General features: G+C 34.9%; 1 protein-coding gene across 1 annotated transcript in view; it reads left to right on the top strand.

The window, feature by feature from the left end:
- Positions 1-1,600: 1,600 nt before the first annotated feature.
- Positions 1,601-19,603, top strand: part of kdelr3 (KDEL endoplasmic reticulum protein retention receptor 3) — a 44,446-nt gene continuing 26,443 nt past the window's right edge. The window contains exon 1 of the mRNA XM_058768894.1: positions 1,601-1,713. The gene's annotated coding sequence lies outside the window, so the exon portion shown is untranslated. The remainder of the gene's footprint in view (positions 1,714-19,603) is intronic.

The following is a 19,603-nucleotide window of genomic DNA, read 5'->3' on the forward strand; positions in this document are numbered from 1 at the left end:
GTCACTGTGAAAACACCCTTTATTTTGAAGCGTGGGTTACACTTTATTTTAAGGTGCCCTTGTTACAGTGTAATTATACATTTAAGTACTGAGTAATATTGATATGTACTTACTATATGGTTAGGGTTTGGCTTAGGGTTACTTGCATGTAATTATGCATCATTTATTATTATTTTAATAGTAAGGTGTAACAAGGACACCGTAAAATAAAGTGTTACCGAAGCGTGTAATAAACCAAATTCTATAGTTGGAATCTGTGATTTTTAAAATCAGTCCTTATTCGTATTCATGACGAGACTTAAACGCATTTTATTAGCAGATATTTAATTTCTGACATACAAAAGTTTGCAATCAAAAATATACATTTGTGTTGTATTCCAGGAAAAAATTGGGAGATCTGAGTTGATGAAAAGCGATTAATTAATTAATTAAATCTGATAATTAAATAAACAATAAAAGGTTAAATTAAAATACACAAATAATTGGAAAATAAAAACAATCACAATAAAACAGTGAAAAAATAAATAAATATTTCATTTATTATTTCATTTTATATGTCATATGACCGCAAACCGGCCGAGAACCGTGAATATGCAAATGTTTTTTTTTTTTTTTTTAATAACTCAGAGTTGCTTGGCTGACAATAAAGTTCGGAAATTGCTACAATGTAAGAATGCAAAGTTGTCAAATTAGCTGGTGTTATGTTTGTCATGTCATAATGCACTTTTATGATTTTGTCAGACATGAAATGACTTTCACAGGTGGTCGCTGGTTCCTCATTAGGGTCACTGGGGTTTTCTGGTGTTCTTTCAACTGTTTCCGATCACACTGGCGCGTTGTTGGCCTGCTTGTGCCGCGGGGTGAACCAGAGGAGCCCTTCCACCCCGCCGAGCGCCATCAGACCTGTCAGCAGCCCCGGCAGCGCGACTCTGCGCACCTGCTGTGCGCAATAGCGTCTTCATTCTTACTCGAGCGCGTGCGGAATAGCCGGTCTGTGAGTGTAAATTAATCTGGGCTATTAAGCATAATAGGTTGCGACTTATTAGCTGATTTTAAAGCTTATTTTTATGCGCGGGACGGTGCGCGCCCATGCAGGCCTGCAGTCGTGACCCGCTTAGCGCTGGAATGAACTCCTGCAGCATCGTGTCGTGCTACGTGTTAGTGTCATAATTGCATCACATAAACACACAGAGAGCGCATTTAACGCGTTTAAACAGAAAATATAGAAAGACGAGAAGAGACGGGCCAAACGCACACAAACACGCGCGCTGTTCTGGTCAACAATAACCTCTTGTATTTCCATCTCGCGACGCCTCCCCTCCACCCAAGCCAAAAATCATTGCCTTTTTCATTATCCATGAATGTTGACTCTGATAAGGGGATCCTGACCATGAGAGCATCTCTCTGTCTCGGTCTCCGGCGCTCTTTGCGTCCTTTGTTTTATCTCAGGTGAATTGTAATCATGTGATCAAACGAACACCCCCCTTCCATTACCCTCTTAAATGAAAAAATGAGGAACAAAAAGCAGTTCTGTGTATATAAAAAAAGAAAAGAAAAGAGAAAAGACGCGCGTCTCCCTTTAGAGCGTCTTTTTCTCCGTGTCGCTTCAAACGTACACATATAGAGGAAAAGCGGCGCGCCGCGTCTCTGTCTCTCGGCGGTATGGATGTACGCGGGAATCGTGCGGATCTGAGGCCTGCTGCACGCTTTGATGTGAGTTTCTCCCGGTTGCTCTTAGGGAAGTTGGGAAATGCGCGGAGAAAGCGGCGTTTGTAGGAATATGACTGCACGCGTCACTTTGTCTGCAAGCATTTTAAACAAAGTGCAGAGCTGGAGATGAACATTTTTAGGGGATCAACATGCAATTGTTTTATGTGTGCTGAATTGACGTGTAGCTGTTCAACTCCGTTACTTTGGCTGTTTGTCTTCCTGTAGATTCTTGCAGCGAGTTGATGATCGCGATCTGAGTTTCTTTTATGGCGTGTTTGTTGTGCCCTGACATTTTTGAGCTTTGAGAATTTGTACAGTACATTAATTTAGGCTGATGTCGATTGTTTATTTTTTTTTATTATTTTGTTTATAAATTATTATAAATTATGTTCTTTGCACCGATTTCCGGTTTTTGATGAAAATACTGTTTTTAAATAAGACACAAATCTTACAGCCTACTAACGATGATAATGGTACGAATAATAATACATTAATTAATTGTGATAGTTCAGAAATTATATATGTGTATATATATATTACATTATTTAATTAATTTTAGTTGAAATAAGTTAAACCCGCAGGTGCGCGAGATTCGTCTTTACCTGGACTAATTAATAAATCATTAATACGCTCCTTTGCCTTTCTTGCATTTCAAATCTTTCACAGATTTTTCGAAAACTTACAGCAAAATATTGTCAAAATGAGTTTCATCTAATAACATGTAGGCATGTAACATTAGATCAGAATTATCCTGTTTGTATTTCCATTGCAAAATTTAGCTAAAGATCGAATAATAATAATAACAATAGTCAAAAACTATTATTTACATATAAACTAGCTATTGCTGTTGTTGTTATTATTATTATTATTATATTTCGTCGTTCTTGTTTTATAATGATTGTTTTTTGTTTTGTTTTTCTGTGTAGACTCTCCGTGACGCGTTTGAATGCGTTAAAATAAAGTTGAAATTAATTTGTTTCCCTTCAAGTTCAATCCTTTTTTTTTTTTTTACATTTTATAAAACTTAAAATAAGGGTCAAGTGAAGTAGAATACTGTCGAAAACTTCTCTTGTTTATTATCAACGCGACCGTATTCGTGCAATACAATGTTATTTAATCACCAGTTGTATTATTAATTCCTATATTGCCTTATATTATAATTCGTGAAAACTCCCGTTAAAATTGAGAGCCTGAGACTGATTTAGGCTTATGAACTAAACCATTTAATGATTGATATTAATCCATGAAAACATTATCTGTGCTGCAATTAAAAACCTCTCTACCAGCATTTCTTTTAATTACAGTTTTGACCTAAGGAGCTGCAAACTAAAGTGAATTATTGAACCTTCTAGTGGATTATTGTTCATTCTGTTGGAAACTGATGTTCTCAGCAAATCTCAAACATTGCTGGCTGTTATTTCATTCTCTGCACAGTTAAATTGGATAATGAGTGTGTGTGTTGGTATGAGTGTGTGTATGAATGTGTGTTTTAGTGCAGTCATGCAGCATGTGACAGTGATGCTGCTGCTGGTTGCCGTTGGAGATGGTCTCTGGGATGTGCAGGGGTCAAAAGGTCAATATGAGGACATGCATGTCTCATGACCGGCTGATGGTTCGCATTCACACACACACACGCACACACACACACACACACACATACACACACACACCTGATCACATTGGCTTTGCATGTGTGCCAGTTTCTGGCCTGACAGGAAGTGGGGTGAACAAAAGATGCGAGTGGGCGGAGTTTTTATCATTTTTCCTCTGAGAACGAAAGGTTTTGCCCTTTTGTCCGCTTTAGTAATGACGGCTGGGGAATTCCTGTGTGTGGCAGGAAAGGTCAGACGCTGCTGGAATGATCTCATGCGTCCAGGGTTTGTGCTTCTCCTGTTGTTTTCCTCAGTAAACGAGGTGGAACTGGTGAAAATCCCAGCGGAGTTGAGTTCCTGTGGGCGGAGCCTCGGCTTCACCTGCAAGAGAACGTCACGGCCCAGCGAGACTCACCTGTGTGATACTTTACTCTCTGAGAAACGAGTCTCATGTTTACTGAACACTTATACTTCATCTTTGATATCTGCTGCATTTCAGAGACTTTCAGAGGTTATATATGTGTTGGTGTGTGTACCAGGTTTTATTAAAAATCATTGGCGCTTTATTTTAAGCACCAGTTATCACTATTAACAGTCATGTATATCAATAGCATGTTGTCTGTTTATGAGGCACATGTTAATGCCTTGTTCTGTATGACCATACTTTGGATCCCTTAATCCACTTGATAGCTAAACTTATAACAACTACCTAACTAACTATTAATAAGCAGCAATAGTTGTAGTTAATAATTAGTTAATAGTGAGAATTGGACCTTAAAATAAAGCATGACCACATAATTATATATTTTTTCTTTTTCTATACTTTTCAATATTTATTATTATTAAATATGTATTTTAAATATCTATACTTATATATTGACATTTCTAATTATATTTAAATATATATTTTAATTTATGTTGTTTTCATATATCTTTAGTATGTATAAAACATTTATATATTTGTTTTGTTGTTTCTTTGTTTGCTTATATTGCAGGCTTAATTAAAAATGAGATGTTTTTACAATTATTTTTTCTTTTGACAAACAACGGTAAAGAGGAATATATAGGATTTGTTTATTTATGTATTTTTTGCAGGTTTTATTAAAAATCACATGTTTTAAAATATTTTTTCTTCTGACAAACAGAAGCAAAGAGAAATAGATATAGGTTTATTTTATTTATTGTAAAGATGAATATATATGTTTTATTTATTTATTTATTTAAGCTGTAAAGTGATTGAATTTGTGATTGAATGGTGGTGATGGATTTATTCATTAATACATTTGTATTATTTCTCTAATTCAGTATAATTATAGTGTGTTTGTGAACCCGCACCTGTGCTCAGATCCTGCAGGTGTGGAAATACTGTTAGAAAGAGCAGTAGTGTTTGTGAGAGACAGACAGGTGAGCAGTGAGACAGGTGTGCAGATCAGCACTCTGATGCTCGTTTGCTCATTACACTCATCTGTGAAATACTGCCAGTGTAGGGATTTACATTTACATGTATTCAGATGCAGTGACCCATGAATAGAATGCATACTGTATGTTTCAGATGTTATCTTGACTAACATTTGAAGCACGCATTTCTGCGATGGCGCCTTTGAAGCTGTAAGTATTGTGAAAAGTGCTGTACAAATGAGCATGAATGGAAATACATACACTAACTTTAATTCATCATTTAAGCTGTTTTGTTCTGGAACAGGAAGATTTTTTTCTCTCTCTCTTTTCCTCGTCAATCCCTCCATTCTGTACATTCTCCCACTCTCTGCTGAATATTAATGATTAAAGCTCATTAACATGTCATCATCTTCAGAGGGTTAATAAAGTCTGGGGGTCCGTGACCCCTGCTGACCCCCTCTCTCTCTATCTCTCTCCCTCTCCACCCATCTTTTAATAAATCGATGCAGCTGCGTAACGCTTAAATGGGTCCCCGTCTCTGGGATGAATCCTGCTTTTGTGTCGTCTCTCTTTCTGCTGGTGGACGGGTGGCAGTGGTGTGGTGGGGGGCAAAATCTTGGACAGGATTCCTCTGCAGCTGGGGAAGAATGGATGGAGAGAGAGAGCATGAATGCTCCATTGTGTGCTCACTTCATATCTGCACCGACTGCCTCCGCCAAGAGTCCAGTTACCCCAATTGTGTTGGAGAAACATCTAAAGGAAGCTGATATGGGGTTTCAGAGGGTTTAATGGGGGTTTGGGGTGGAGGAGGGCGAGAGAGAGAGGGAATTGGTTACCTGGTTTGCAGGTATGCGTAAATCCTTCTCCAGCAATATCCCAGCTAATAGGGAACGTTCTTAAAACGTTCTCTCAAAGTTATAAACAAGCGTTCCTCCAGTAACGTTAATAGAACATTAGTTCAGTGTTATCTGGACTTTAGTAACGTTCTTAAAACGTTCTCTCAAAGTTATCAACAAACTTTCTTCCAGTAACATTAATCAAACAGTCATTCAAAGTTATCTGGTCTTTAATAATGTTCTCTCAAAGTTCTGAACAAAGGTTTCTCCATTAACGTTAATAGAACATTCGTTCAGAGTTGTCTGGACTTTAATGTTAGCACAAACACAGTATTTATACATTTTTTTTTTTACTGAAAAGTTTTAGTTTAGCATTTTTTTTAAATGTTACTACTTCTTTCGGAATGTTCAGAGAACATTTAAAAGTAACATTCCTATAGCTTGTAAAGTGGTAAAATGCTACGTTCTCTTAACATTAGTGTAGCCAATTAAAAACACAGTTATTTTCATTATGAAAAAATATTCTTCCAGTAATGTCAACAGAGTGTAGTTTTTAATAATGTTTTTAAACAACACACAAAAAAACATTATTTATGATGGAAGATTATTTATATCTGAAACATTTTAGTTTGACTTGTTCTGGAATATTCAGGGAGCATTGTAAAGTAACATTCCGTTAATGTTACTGGAATTATAAAATGGAATGTTCCCTTAACATTTGCATAACCAAGAAAAGAATGCATTTAAAAATATATATATTCATTTAAGGTTATTTGGTCTTTAATAATGTTCTCAAAATGTAATGTAAAAACATACTTAAAAACTGTACGTTTTGAACATTCGAAATATTCTGGCATGGTTTTTTCAAAGTTATGAACAAACGTTCTTCCAGTAACATAAATAGAATATTCTGTCAAAGTTATCTGGTCTTTGATATCGTTCTCAGAATGTTAGCACGAAAAATAATTTCTTTATCGTTGATTGAACATTTTAGTTTTAGACGTTTTCAAACTTTCAAAGAGCATTCAAAGGTAGCATTCCTATGTTTTCAAAATGGCAAAACTGAATGTTCCCTTAGTGTTCAAGTAACCAAGAAACAACTTTTTAAAAACATTTTAAATACTGGATGTTTTGAACGTTCAGAGAACATTCAGAAATAATATTTTCATAAATGAATGCTAACGTTAGTAAAACATTCTTAGAGCATTTTTAACAGAATTGGTTACCAGGTTTTCAGGCGTGTAAATCCTTCTCAAGCAGTATCTCCGCTAACAGAGCATGTTCTTTAAACTGTATGTTTGGAACACTCAGGGAACTTTCAGGAATAATACTAATGAATATGATATCTAAATGTTCTTAAAATGTGTTGTTCGCTGAGATGCTGCTACAGGTGTGCTCACCAGAGAAACAACCCGAAAGGATGTATGTGTATATGGCAGAAGGACTGTATTTATTCCATATTTACTATGAAAATATGTCTTTGTTGTGTGCACTGTGAAACAGTGAGCATTACTGCACACTATTACTGGAGTATGCAACGTTATTGTCACAGGACCTCATTATGTCTCATGTGAGTGATATTATCATGGTGAAAATAAATCAGGTTATTTTGCTTTTAATTGAATTTGGGATAAAAATGCTTAAATTGCTACATGGAATAATTAACTAATTTGCTGCATCGGAAGGGGGATTTTGAAAATCACAGCTGGTGTTTCTGCCAGTTTATTCACACTGGAAATGCACCATCAGCTCAAGCGTGCACTGCGTAGTTTGTGACATGCACATACTAGATACTCCAGAAATAAGAAGAGTGTTAGTGGCCAAATGTATTTGCATTTTTTAGATGATGTGCCATTTAGACCGATTCATCTCAGAGCAGAAATTGTGCTTTTAAAGAGCTCAAGGCCTGGAATTTTACCCCGCACAACTGAGCTCCACTCACAATGTTAGTCAAGGTTTTTTGATGGTCATAATTTAGTTTTTCATGATTGTTTCCACCCTCTTTCTGACCTTAAACAAGCTGTTTTTCCTTCTGCACTTTTAAGACTTCTACATAGAAGTGTCAGAATACTGTATTTTCAGTCATGCTGATCCAAACTTGTATGATTTTCTTATGTTTTGCAGAACATTGCTCTTTTCCTCAAAATAACACCATAATACTATGCTAATGTTCTTCAGAAGATCTCCTGTTCAACATGTTTGTTCAGTTTCTCACAGGCCGTTGTGTTTAATTGAAGTCACAGGTTTGAAATGGGAAACACGCACCTGCTGACGTTTAAGTAAAATCTCTGGGTGGATTGAGTTCTGGAAGTTACAGCATTAATTTAATCAAAAGATGAGGGAAAGTTTGATTCTTCACGATGGCAACCCTTTAGTCAATAAATGAGACATTTGAGAGTTTGACACATTCTTTCCAGCGATTATGACTCACAGCATTTGTGCCGCATTAAAATGTCTGTCAGTGCAACATTTGTGATATTTGCTTGACAGCAGGACCGGCAAAAACATATGTTTTGAAATATATATATATATATATATATATATATATATATATATATATATATATATATATTTAAAATATACAAAATATGACCAAAACTATATATTTGCTGAAATATATTTGGGTAAATATATTTTCTACAAATGTGTTTTTGGGTCATTTTTCTATATTTTGAAAACATATTTGAAAAATATGAATATCTTAAAAAAATAAAAACACTAACAAATATATTTTTGCATCCTTATATTTTAATCAAAGGATATGCATTGACATATACAGTAGTATGTCACATTTGAAGAAAACTTTATTTGTTGTCAGTAATGTGTAAATGAATCAGCAATAAATCAATAATAAAAATAAACATTATTAAATCATTATAAATTTAATTTAGATTTGTAGTAAGGCTGCGGTAATACTGGAAACATATTTTCTTGCCCCCAAAATGCATTTTGAAATGTATTATAGTATTTGAAAATAAAACTAAATATATATATTTATTTAAAATATATTTTGGCTAGAAATATATATCTATATATATATATATATATATATATATATATATTTATTTTATTTATTTTATTTTATTTTTTTTTGCAGAAACTTGCCCATATCAAACATTTTAAATAATGAAGATGTGAACAATTTATCTACACTGTAAAAAGTGAAGCTGTTTTGTTGTATCCTTATTTCTTTCAGGTCCCGTTAAATGTGTAACTTAATATAGTCAGGTTAATGTAGTCTTGTATAAAACCTGTTGATTTATATGATTCCACTTGAAGTCCATTTTAGATTTGAACATGTTTTTGTGTTATGTGTGTGTGTGTTGTGCTGATGGATGGACAGATGAACAGATGGAGAGGGCAGGAATGAGATTTGTGGGTGAGTTTGAGTCACAGCTGATGAAATGCAGAAAATGATGCAGAAGAATTCAGACGACAAAAGACTCTTTCTGTGCGCGTCTCTCGTTCTCAGGATGCTCTGGTGGAGCTCTCTCCCCTCGGGCCGCTGCGGGCCTTGTGACTCTCGTCTTGATTTCTGAGGGTCACGCTGGATGGAGGAGCTGCAGCGTTTCTCAGACTCTGGAGATCAGAGCATCTGATTCTCACGGCCTGGATCCTGCTGATTGATCTGTGATTGATAAGACCTGTGATGAGCAGCGATCACTCAAATCAAATGAGCTTATTCTCACAGATTAATAGACGTCAGTGATTTGATCTGGAACTGTCAGTAGCATGACATGTTAGAATAAAAAAGGTTGTTTGTAACATATTTTAAAATGAAACAAAGACCTGATAACTTACCCAGCATCTGTTGCTAGGGTGTTGCTGTGCAGTTTGTTTGTGTGTTTGGAGTAGTTGCGGTAGCTAGTGCATTCTAGGTAGTTGATATGGTGTTCTGGGTAGTTGCTGGCATCTTCTGAGTAGTTATTAAGGTCTTCTGCATAGGACGTTCTGTCTGGTTCTTAGGATGTTCTGTGTGGTCGTTAGGCATTTAGTTTGGTTGTTAGGGTGTTCTGTGGTTGTAAGGCATTCTGTGTGGTTGTTAGGGTGTTGTTTGTAGTTGTTAGCATGTTATGCATTCTGTCTGGTTGTTGTTTGTATTTGTTTGGGATGTTATGTGTAGTTGTTAGGGTGTTATTAGGCATTCTGTGTTTTATTAGTGGTTGTTAGGTGTTCTGTGTGGTTGTTAGGGTGCTATTAGTCATTGTTAGGATGTTATATGTAGTTGTTAGGGTGTTGTTAGTGGATGTTAGTGTGTTCTGTGGGGTTGTTAGAGTGTTTGTAGTTATGGTGTAAGGAGTGGTTGTTAGGGTGTTGTGTGGATTTGTTTGGGGTGTTACAGTATGTGTAGTTGTTAGTGTTGTTAGTGGTTGTTGGGTGTTCTGTGGGGTTGTTGGGGTGTTATGTGTAGTTGTTAGGGTGTTGTGTGGAGTTGTTTGGGGTGTTACGGTATGTGTAGTTGTTAGTGTTGTTAGTGGTTGTTAGGTGTTCTGTGTGGTTGTTAAGCCCGGTACACACCAAGCCGACGCCGACAAACTAGTGGTGACGAAAGCAGACTGCGGGGTCGGCTCGACACCCGATGGCCAAGTAGCACGTCCGTTCTGCTACAGTATGTGTAGTTGTTAGTGTCGTTAGTGTTGTTAGTGGTTGTTAGGTGTTCTGTGTGGTTGTTATGGTGTTGTTTGGGGTGTTGTGTTGTTAGGGTGTTGTGTGGAGTTTTTTGGGGTGCTACAGTATGTGTAGTTGTTGGTGGTTGTTAGGTGTTGTGTGTAGTTATTGGGGTGTTTTTAGTGATTGTTAGGGTGTTGTTTGTAGTTGTTTGGGGTGTTTTGTGAAGTTGTTAGGTTGTTCTGTGTGTTTGTTACAGTTTTATTAGTGGTTGTTGGGTGATCTGTGTGGTTGTTAGGGTGTTATTTGTCGTTGGTAGGGTGTTGTTAGTGGATGTTTGTGTTAGGTGTAGTTGTTAGGGTGTTGTTAGTGGTTGTTATGGTGTTATTAGTGGTTGATAGGGTGTTGTTAGTGGTTGTTAGGCATTCTTTGTGGTTGTTAGGGTGTTGTTAGTGGTTGTTTAGGTATTCTGTGTGGTTGTTAGGTTGTGGTTAGTGGTTGTTAAGGTGTTATTAGTGGTTGTTAGGTGTTGTTAGTGGTTTTTAGGGCATTCTGTTGAGTCATCAGGTAGGGCAGCACAAGTAATCAAATTTCTAATCGCGATTACGATTATGGATGCCACGATTACATAATCGTTCAAAGCCGTGATTACAAAAATAAATAATTAAAAATGCCCACTTGCATTATTCTGTGTGCTTAAGAGGTGTTAGCAGCGCAGGGTTTAACAAACTCAAACACACTGGATAAAAGACATTTTGTCTAACTGATAGTCGTTGTCGTTATCCGCTCACCTCAAAAGAAAATAGTGCAGTGCGAACTTAGAGCATATGCATGTATTACAGTGACCAGTCGCGATCACGCACTAAACAACACTGTGAAATCCAGTAAGAAGCACTCGAGTTCAGCGCAGAGTTCTCCAGTACAAATCACGTCTCTTTAATTTAAACTCTTTTAACTAACTCTTTAGTTTAAAGCCAAATAAATCGGAGCGGTTATTCTCATCAACACTGATGCAGAAAGCAGCAGAAACAGTGCAACAACGATCCAGTTAGAAGACGTTTCAATCCACAAATCACCCACATTTACCATAGTTTTACTGTAGTAACACTAACGGTAGCAATGGTACGGTGGCAGAAAAGTAGGATATTCATATTGAGTATTATTATATTACTAATATATTAAATATGTTAAAGGAGTAGGCTAATGGAATATAATTACATTATTTTGTTAATTATTCTATCAGTTGATGTGGATTTGTAATTGACTGAATGTCTTTAGGTTACTGTTTTTCAATGCACACCCCATAGAAACCATATAGTTAGGCTACTTTTTTACCATGGTAATGAGGTGCTGTACTTTTGGTTATGTATAAAAGATGAGGCTGTTATAGTTTTCACAATGGCACTGTTAAAAGTACATCTGCATCCCAACTCAAGCTCCTGTTCTAATGTGCATTTCTAAAAGACAAAACTTGTAATATTACATGTTCAGTGCTACCAAATCAGGTGCTGGTGCCACTGCTCTCGAATGTTAGTCTGGAGCCCTGATAATATAAATTGTACTGTAAAATGTTACTGTAAATTGAAATGTTGTCCGTTTAATTGTAATTTAAATATATAGCTTTAGTAAACCATTTTTTATTTTTTTTATTTTAGTTTTAGTATAACATTATTATTATACCATGCATAATTTTACTTTTTTTGTTTAAAGAGAAAACAAAACCAATGTCTATAGTTGACATTTGAGGCTCAATGCTATAGAAAAGCAATACAAGTCCAGGAAGAGTGTTTTCAGCCTTTTTTTAAATATGGCATGCAGCTTCAAACAATGGCATAAATCTGCTCATAATAATTGCAATTACAATCTCAAGGAAATAATCGACAATTGTGATTTTTGTCATAATCGTGCAGGCCTATCGTTAGGTGTTTTCTGACTGTCTGATGTGTATAGGGTCCTGCAGTCTCGTGTCTCCGTGATCTTCTGTTCTGTGGATGTGCTTCTGGTTCCTCCTTCAGTATCTTTGGAGGTTTTCCACCTGCGTCTGATTTAGTCAGTATAGTAGCAGCTCACACATGATCTGAGGAATCCTTGAGCACAAACACTCACTCAGCTTTAACACCGACTGTTAGAAGCTCTAGTGATGATTGCCTGAGTTAACTGCTCCTAATGAATCTATAAAGGTCTTTAAAGCAGCAGTAAAGTGCTGGTGAAAATCATTGATTGTGTTTGTCAGTGAGATCAAACGAATGACGGACGGCTGTCAAACACTCATGATGATCACGTGACCTCATGTGATTCACACTGCTACTGGAGCAGACGACATGTTTCTCTCGAATAGAAATGCCCCTAAAACAGAGAGAGTAACGCTAGAAACCTGAGCTTTGATTTTCAGAGGATCCTGAACATCTCAGATTCAGTCCAACTGCATCCGGGTCCTTCAGCCAAACAGGTGCCCTTTGTGTTCCTCGTTTACAGACGAGTAAACACGACCAACAAAAAGTCCAGCAACTTGCTTAATTTTTAATTCTCATTGTGATCTTCTCCTTGCTGGTTTAGATACACATTTTATACTCTGAATAAATAGTATGTGTTTGACAGAATGACATGGTGTGACGCTGATGAAGTTTAGCAGATGTTCATCTACTGTGACGCTGAGTCTAACTAACTAGCTGTTGCCTTCAGAATGAGCCTGTAATCAGTGCTTTATCTCTCCATCATCAGAGTTTCCTGTCAGAAGTGATTTGAGTTTGATGGATGTTTCTGCCTGGTCTAAACTTCACAGAGCTAACAAGAATACATTCTACCATTAAGTTATGAAAACCTTGTTTCTGAATACAGTTTTTAAATAGAACATTCCATTTTATCATTTTGCAAACATTGTGGGAATGTTACTTTTGAATGTTCTCTGAAAGTTCCGAAACAAGTAGCAACATTTAAAAAAAAAAAAAAAAAAACACTTAAATAAACATTCCACAAATGAAAATAATGTTTTTGTGCCAATGTTTTGAGAACTTTGAACAAACATTCTATTAATGTTACTGGATGTTTGTTCATAACTTTGAGAGATCTTCACCAGAATGTTTTGTGAACGTTATTAAAGACCAGATAACTTTGAATGGAAGAAGGTTTGTTCATAACTTTGAGAGAACATTCAACAACGTTCTAAGGACTTTCCCTGTTAGACGGGTGTTCACGCTCAGATTTAAGTGTCTGTCACTCTCGGTCCTGTTTTCAGTTGATGGAGGTTCGTTACGCTTCATCCAAGAACTTGTTTCTGCTGAAATGCTTGAGTTCGTATTGAGATCTCTGAGTTTAGATTGATGTATTGGCAGTTTGAGAGATAAAAGGTTTCATGGCTTCTTCATGATGATGATCTGATACATATAGTGCGTGTGTGTGTGTGTGTGTGTGTGTGTGCAGCAGATGTGATCCTGCGGTTTGAGGAAGACTCTGAAGGGCCGTGAGGAAGAGTGTGAGGCTGTAAAGACTGACTGACTTTCCAATCATGTGTTTTTCTGGGAACATTGAATTACAGCGGTGGGGGGCGGAGATGAACGAATGAAAGGAGCCGTTGTTACTGAAGGGATGGACAGATGAAAGAGAGAAGGAGAGAGAGATGAAAGACAGAGAGGATGAGAAATCACTGTGACACACACACACACACACACACACACACGATGTGAGAGATTCATAACAAACTCGTTTGCTGCTGTAGAATGTGTTGTTTTGGATCTAGTGCACTTGTAGTGAACTTCGCATCTTAAAAGTAGATTTTTACATTTTTATATATATATATATATATATATATATATATATATATTTGATAAAATATTAATAATAAAAGGCCTCTTTAAGTGTATGTATTTATAGAGAGACACGTTCATGACTGTTTCTTAACTTTTGATTCGTGAATTTTGTAATAATGTCAAATTAAAAGTTTTACTCTAAAGTACGTTTAATTAGTATGTTTTAATTTCATTTAATATAATCTTTTGTCTTGTTTTAATGAAGTACACTTAATTTGATATGTCGATTAACGTACTAAAGCACATGTAAAGTATTGATTATCATTTTAACTCTAGCGTGTTATTTGATATTTAATTTAAAATTAATATATTTAAAATATATTAAATTGCAGCTTCATCATAACGAATGTTTAATTACAAATATATTTAAATTACATTTCAGCATATATATTGTGAATATTGTTGACTATTGTTCCTTTTTTGCAAGTTGCTTTGGATAAAACTATTTGATAAATACATAAATAGAAATAGAATTAAACATTGACATTAAAGCATATTTTAGTTAATCATAAGTGTTTGTCAGTGCATTCATTCAGCGGTACTTTAACCATATTTAACCAAAGACAATAGAAGTAATTATGAAATTATAAATACTATACACAAGTCAACGTTTGAAGTGGATCAAAATCTTTCATCAAAGTTGTCCTAAAACCTAAAACCAAAATGTGTTCTTGTCTTAGGACAACTTTGATTAACTTTTTTGATCCACTTCAAATGCTGACCACTTGACTTTTGATAGAGTGTACTGAAGTGTGAAATGAACATTCAACAACAAGTTAAATGAGATATATAGTTTAAATTTATATTAAATTCAGTTTTTGACTCACTTAAGTATCATTAGGCTATATATAATCTTGATGTAATAAGTGCGCTATTTTTTCAGTCATGTTTATGAGTTGAAGACTATACTGGTAGACCGGTTTCATGTGTTTTGGTAGACTGTGGTGGTCTAGACCAGCAATAAACCAGTGTGTAAATGAATACATGACTGTCGTTCAGTGGCTTTATTTCTTATCTCTTGATGAAGATGATTATTTGCAGTGATGATACATGATCGCAGGACGTTTGCGTCTCATAACCGTTGATCTTTAACCCTCAAAACCATTGACACTAAACCAGATCTGCGTCACACACACGCGTCAGATGCTTTGTCATGATCTGTGTGTGTGTGTTTAGTTTGATGAAGCTCCAGCGACACAAAGAATCTCCTCATAACAGACAGAAAAACAAACGCGTCTCGTTTCTGTCCACGATTCGCTGCTTTAGTTTGGTTTGCGATGTTAGACTCTCATGATGTGCTGAGATTCACTTCAACATCAGATATTCCTCTGCTGGATGACTTCAAGACTGACTTTAAAAGAAGTCTTGTTTTGTGAGAAGTGAATTGAAATGAAGTATTTATTATTAAAATAAGAATAAATATCTGAGGTCAGAAAAATCAACTTAATTAAAGAGAAAACACGTTTATTTTTCGACCTCATTGGCAGATATTTCTTCCTGTTTTATCATAGTTAATTAAAGCTAAAACCATAAAAAATTGTTACTTGAAATGAAATAAATATAAAACCCTTCTTTTCAGCTGTTCTTTTATTTCTGAAACATCTTTTTGATTTAGTTTAAATTGATGTACTAAAATAAGAAACTAAAAAATAATAAAAACTATATAAACTTGAGAGAGAGAGGAGAGTCAGTCATCATTATTACTGTAAAATGTATCCTGTTAAATTTACAGTAAAAATGGTAGCTATGGTAAATATATAAATATCAGCTAAATGCCAGCTTAAAAAGTGTTATGTTCAATACGTTATTAAATAAGATGCATAGTTTTTACTTTCAACTGTATGTAGTAACTTGTATGTAACTTACAGTTAACCAATTCCCAGATTTTTACTGTGGTTTATCTTTTTCTGTACAAAACACAATAATGTTAACGCTACTAATAATAAACCGTATAAAAAAAAATAAAAACTAAAACTACACAACAAACTGAATAAAACTTTAACAAAAGCGAAAAAGAAACAGAAAATATCAAAATTTTAAAAAATAATTAATTAAAAAAAACAACAACTATAATATCAAGTAACTAAAATAGCACTGGTCAGTGTTGCAAAATTGTCCAGTAAGGATTTAATAATTTCAGCTACGATGAGTTAAATTTAATGAGAAATTAAATGAGTTTTTGGTAGTTTTATTCCTCATTTGCCAGTGACTTTGGATAAAAGCATCTGCAACTACAAAAAAAAAAGTGATTTTTGCTGTAGTTGCAGTGTTTGCAGGCAGGAGGCGCTGCTGGTCCACGTTTAAACTACGCAGAACTTTAATTAATGCTTTTAGTTTAATGAAATAAACTGATTTATTTAGTAAAATAAAACTTAAGTAAAATGAACTAAAATGGGAGGAGATCTTCAGATGTAAAGCTGCATGCTTCTGTATTTCCAGAGAGACCGAGGTGATGAGGAGACAGGAAGCAGGGTTTGTGAGAATGGATGGAGGGATGGAGGGATGTGTGCGGGTGAGGGGGAGCGGCTCGTAATGAGCAGTGCAGGGGGCAGTAAACGCTGACAATGAGCCTCTGTTACTGACCCACACAATACAGCACTATCAGTTTCATCACGCCTGTCTCTCTCTCTCTGTCTCTCTCTCTCTGTCTCTCTCTCAGTCTCTCAGTAATGAGTCTGTCTGCCTCAGGCGTGGATCTGCAAACATCTCTCTCTCCCAGAACCTTCTCCAACAGACGAGCTGCAGAGGTTAATCGATGGGTTTGGGTCCGTGACATTCAAAAAATCATGTGTTCATGTTGTCGTTTAGGGAATATTTCAGTAAAAGTGTGGGTCAGAAATTTGCTTTGGTCACTTCAACTTTACACAAAAAAAAAAAATTAAAAAAATCCACCTACTTCAGTTCAAAAACTTAAACAAAATAATACAATATAATAAACAAAATAATATATAAATAAAATAATATAATAAATATATTTTTATATATAAAATAAAAGTTAATTGAAATAAAATGTAATTTAAATTATTTATATATATATATATATATAATTCAGAATATTAACAAGAACCAGTATCTCGATGCTACTGCAATAATGCTGATTGGCTGTACAAGTTATTTCAACTTAAATTATACTAAACCCACTAAAGTTGAATCTTGTGCAACTTAAAAATGAAGTTGAAATATGTAATAGTTAAATTAGAATTAATATTTGCATTAATTTGATGAACTGAAGTAATGAAAACCATATGTTGGCATGATTTATAGATCATAATTTTGTACAGTATAATAATTAAAGATGTAATTACTTGATTATTTACTTGATACAGTGTTATTTTAGCAGCATAGAGATATTATTTTATATAAGAATGATGTGATCAATAAGTTTCATCAGCTTCATCTTTTATAGGTTGTATGAGATTCAACTCAATTTATAACATTAGTTTAATAATTTAAGTTAAAATGACTTGTACAGACAACTCTTAAAATGTTTTTTCAAAATTTTGTGTCATGCGATGTCAGTGACAAACTGACACTAGAAAACATCAGACGATGTCACTTCCTGCATCTGACGCCATTAAGAAACAGACCTTTGTTAGTTAAAAGGGTTTTAAAGAGGATGGAAAGTGGTAAAACCTATAAAAGAATGAGCAGTTAAACGAGTATGCACAACAAAACACATTTTGATTCCAGAAAGAAAGAAAAATGAAGAAAAGTTGTCTTTGAACTTTTATTCTGACCCTTGAGGTCAAAGGTCACTGTTAGGAGCAGAAGTTCAGCAGCCGGTCTCATAACCTGATTAGACTATATTACCAATTAGTCATCTAATTTGTTTTTCTTTGAGACTAGTCTTAACCTTTTCCTAAATCAGTTTAATTAAAACTAAAATAGAATGAGCAATAAGAAAGATTATCTCTTGCCTAACTGCTGGTCAGACTAGTTCTTAAGGCTAGTTAACAACGGCTGTGTTATACTGGACTAGATTCTGGTGTTGTTGTTGTTGTTTTTTATTATTCTGAATGTGTTTCTGTCTCTCTGTCTCCCTCTACTGCCGCTGTCTGAGATGATCAACCTACTAACAGACTAACTGATATGGGTTGGTTAAATAGTAAAAGCAGGTGACACAGGTAACTAAAAAACCCTCTGCATGTGATTCACCTGATCAAGAGAAAGACTGAGTGAAAGATACTCAGATACTCAAGAGAATGAAGAAAGAGAGAGAAAATGTGGGTGATTTCGGTGTATTTCATTGGTTCAGGATCCTCAGAGAACAAGACTAGTGAAGCTTTACAAAGAGCTAACTGTACCAGAACATACCAAGAAAACCCAGACCGCTTGTTAGTAAGTGTTTACATTTGAGTTTGTAAAGCTATGTTCCTCTCTTCTCATTTTGTTCATTCAAAGCACTTTTCCTGATTTGTCACACATATATGTGAAACAAAATCAGCTTCTCCTTTAAAGAAAAGTTCATAAAAATACGGCCCATCCATTTAGTTCTAAAACAGCATTTGTAAACATACTATTTTCCAAACATTCTTCTTGGTTATGCGATCAACATTCCATTTTATAACTTTTAAAACATTATAAAAAAAAGGTTGCTTATTTTGAATTTTCTGAATATTTTGACAATTTTCAAACAAGTAGTTACATTTTAAAGAGAAAAACTTGTTATATCAGCGTTCAACTAAAACATTTCATAAATGTAACATATATCTATGAACAGTGTAGTAGGCCTACAGATATGTTTTTTGTACCAGTGTTTTGAGAACATTATTAAAGACCAGATAAGTTTGAACGAATGTTCTGTTAGCATTATTGGAAGAACGTTTGTTCATAACCTTGAGAGATCCTTGCCAGAATGTTAGCTAGAGTTCTAAGAGCGTTCTCTGTTTGCTGGGTCTGTGTCGTGTTGATATAAAGCACTTGGTTTTTCGCATTGCGTTGAGTTTTAGGGTTCGAGGAATGTCCGTAAACCTGAAAATATACTGGCAGATTTCTTCCAGAATTACCGATCCATTTTTCTGCTTTTTTTCATCCATATCAAAATAAAAACTACATATAACGCTGAAATCCAAACATGTTCTCTTGACTTGCAAAGGTTCTCTGATATGTGACCATGGGCCACAAAACCAGTCTTAAGTGTAAATTTTTGGAAATTTTTCAAATATTTGGCTGAGATGCAACGATTTGAAAATCTGGAATCTGAGGGTGCAAAAAAATCAAAACATTAAGAAAATCGCCTTTTAAAGTTGTCCAAATTAAGTCCTTAGCAATGCATATCACTAATTAAAAATTAAGTTTTGATATATTTACGGTAAGAAATTTACAAAACATTTTCATGGAACATGATCTTTACTTTTTGTATTGTTGGCTATTGCTCCAAATATACCTGTGCTACTTACGACTGCTTTTGTGCTCCAGGGTAAAATATTCTCTGTAAACTTTAAAAATGTGCTAATATATTTTAAAATGTGGTAATAATATGTATTTTTCTTTTTCTGTAAACTTTAAAAAGCTGCTAAAATACTTATTTCCGTAAAGGTACTAAAAAGTTTAAAATGTGCGAATATGTTTTTATCATTAATTCTGATGACTTTTAAAATACCTTGAATATTGTTTTTATAAGTGTTATGTATTTTTCTAGTAGGCGAGTATT

The sequence above is a fragment of the Onychostoma macrolepis genome, chromosome 03 (assembly GCF_012432095.1).
Source record: "Onychostoma macrolepis isolate SWU-2019 chromosome 03, ASM1243209v1, whole genome shotgun sequence".
NCBI classification, from domain to species: domain Eukaryota; kingdom Metazoa; phylum Chordata; class Actinopteri; order Cypriniformes; family Cyprinidae; genus Onychostoma; species Onychostoma macrolepis.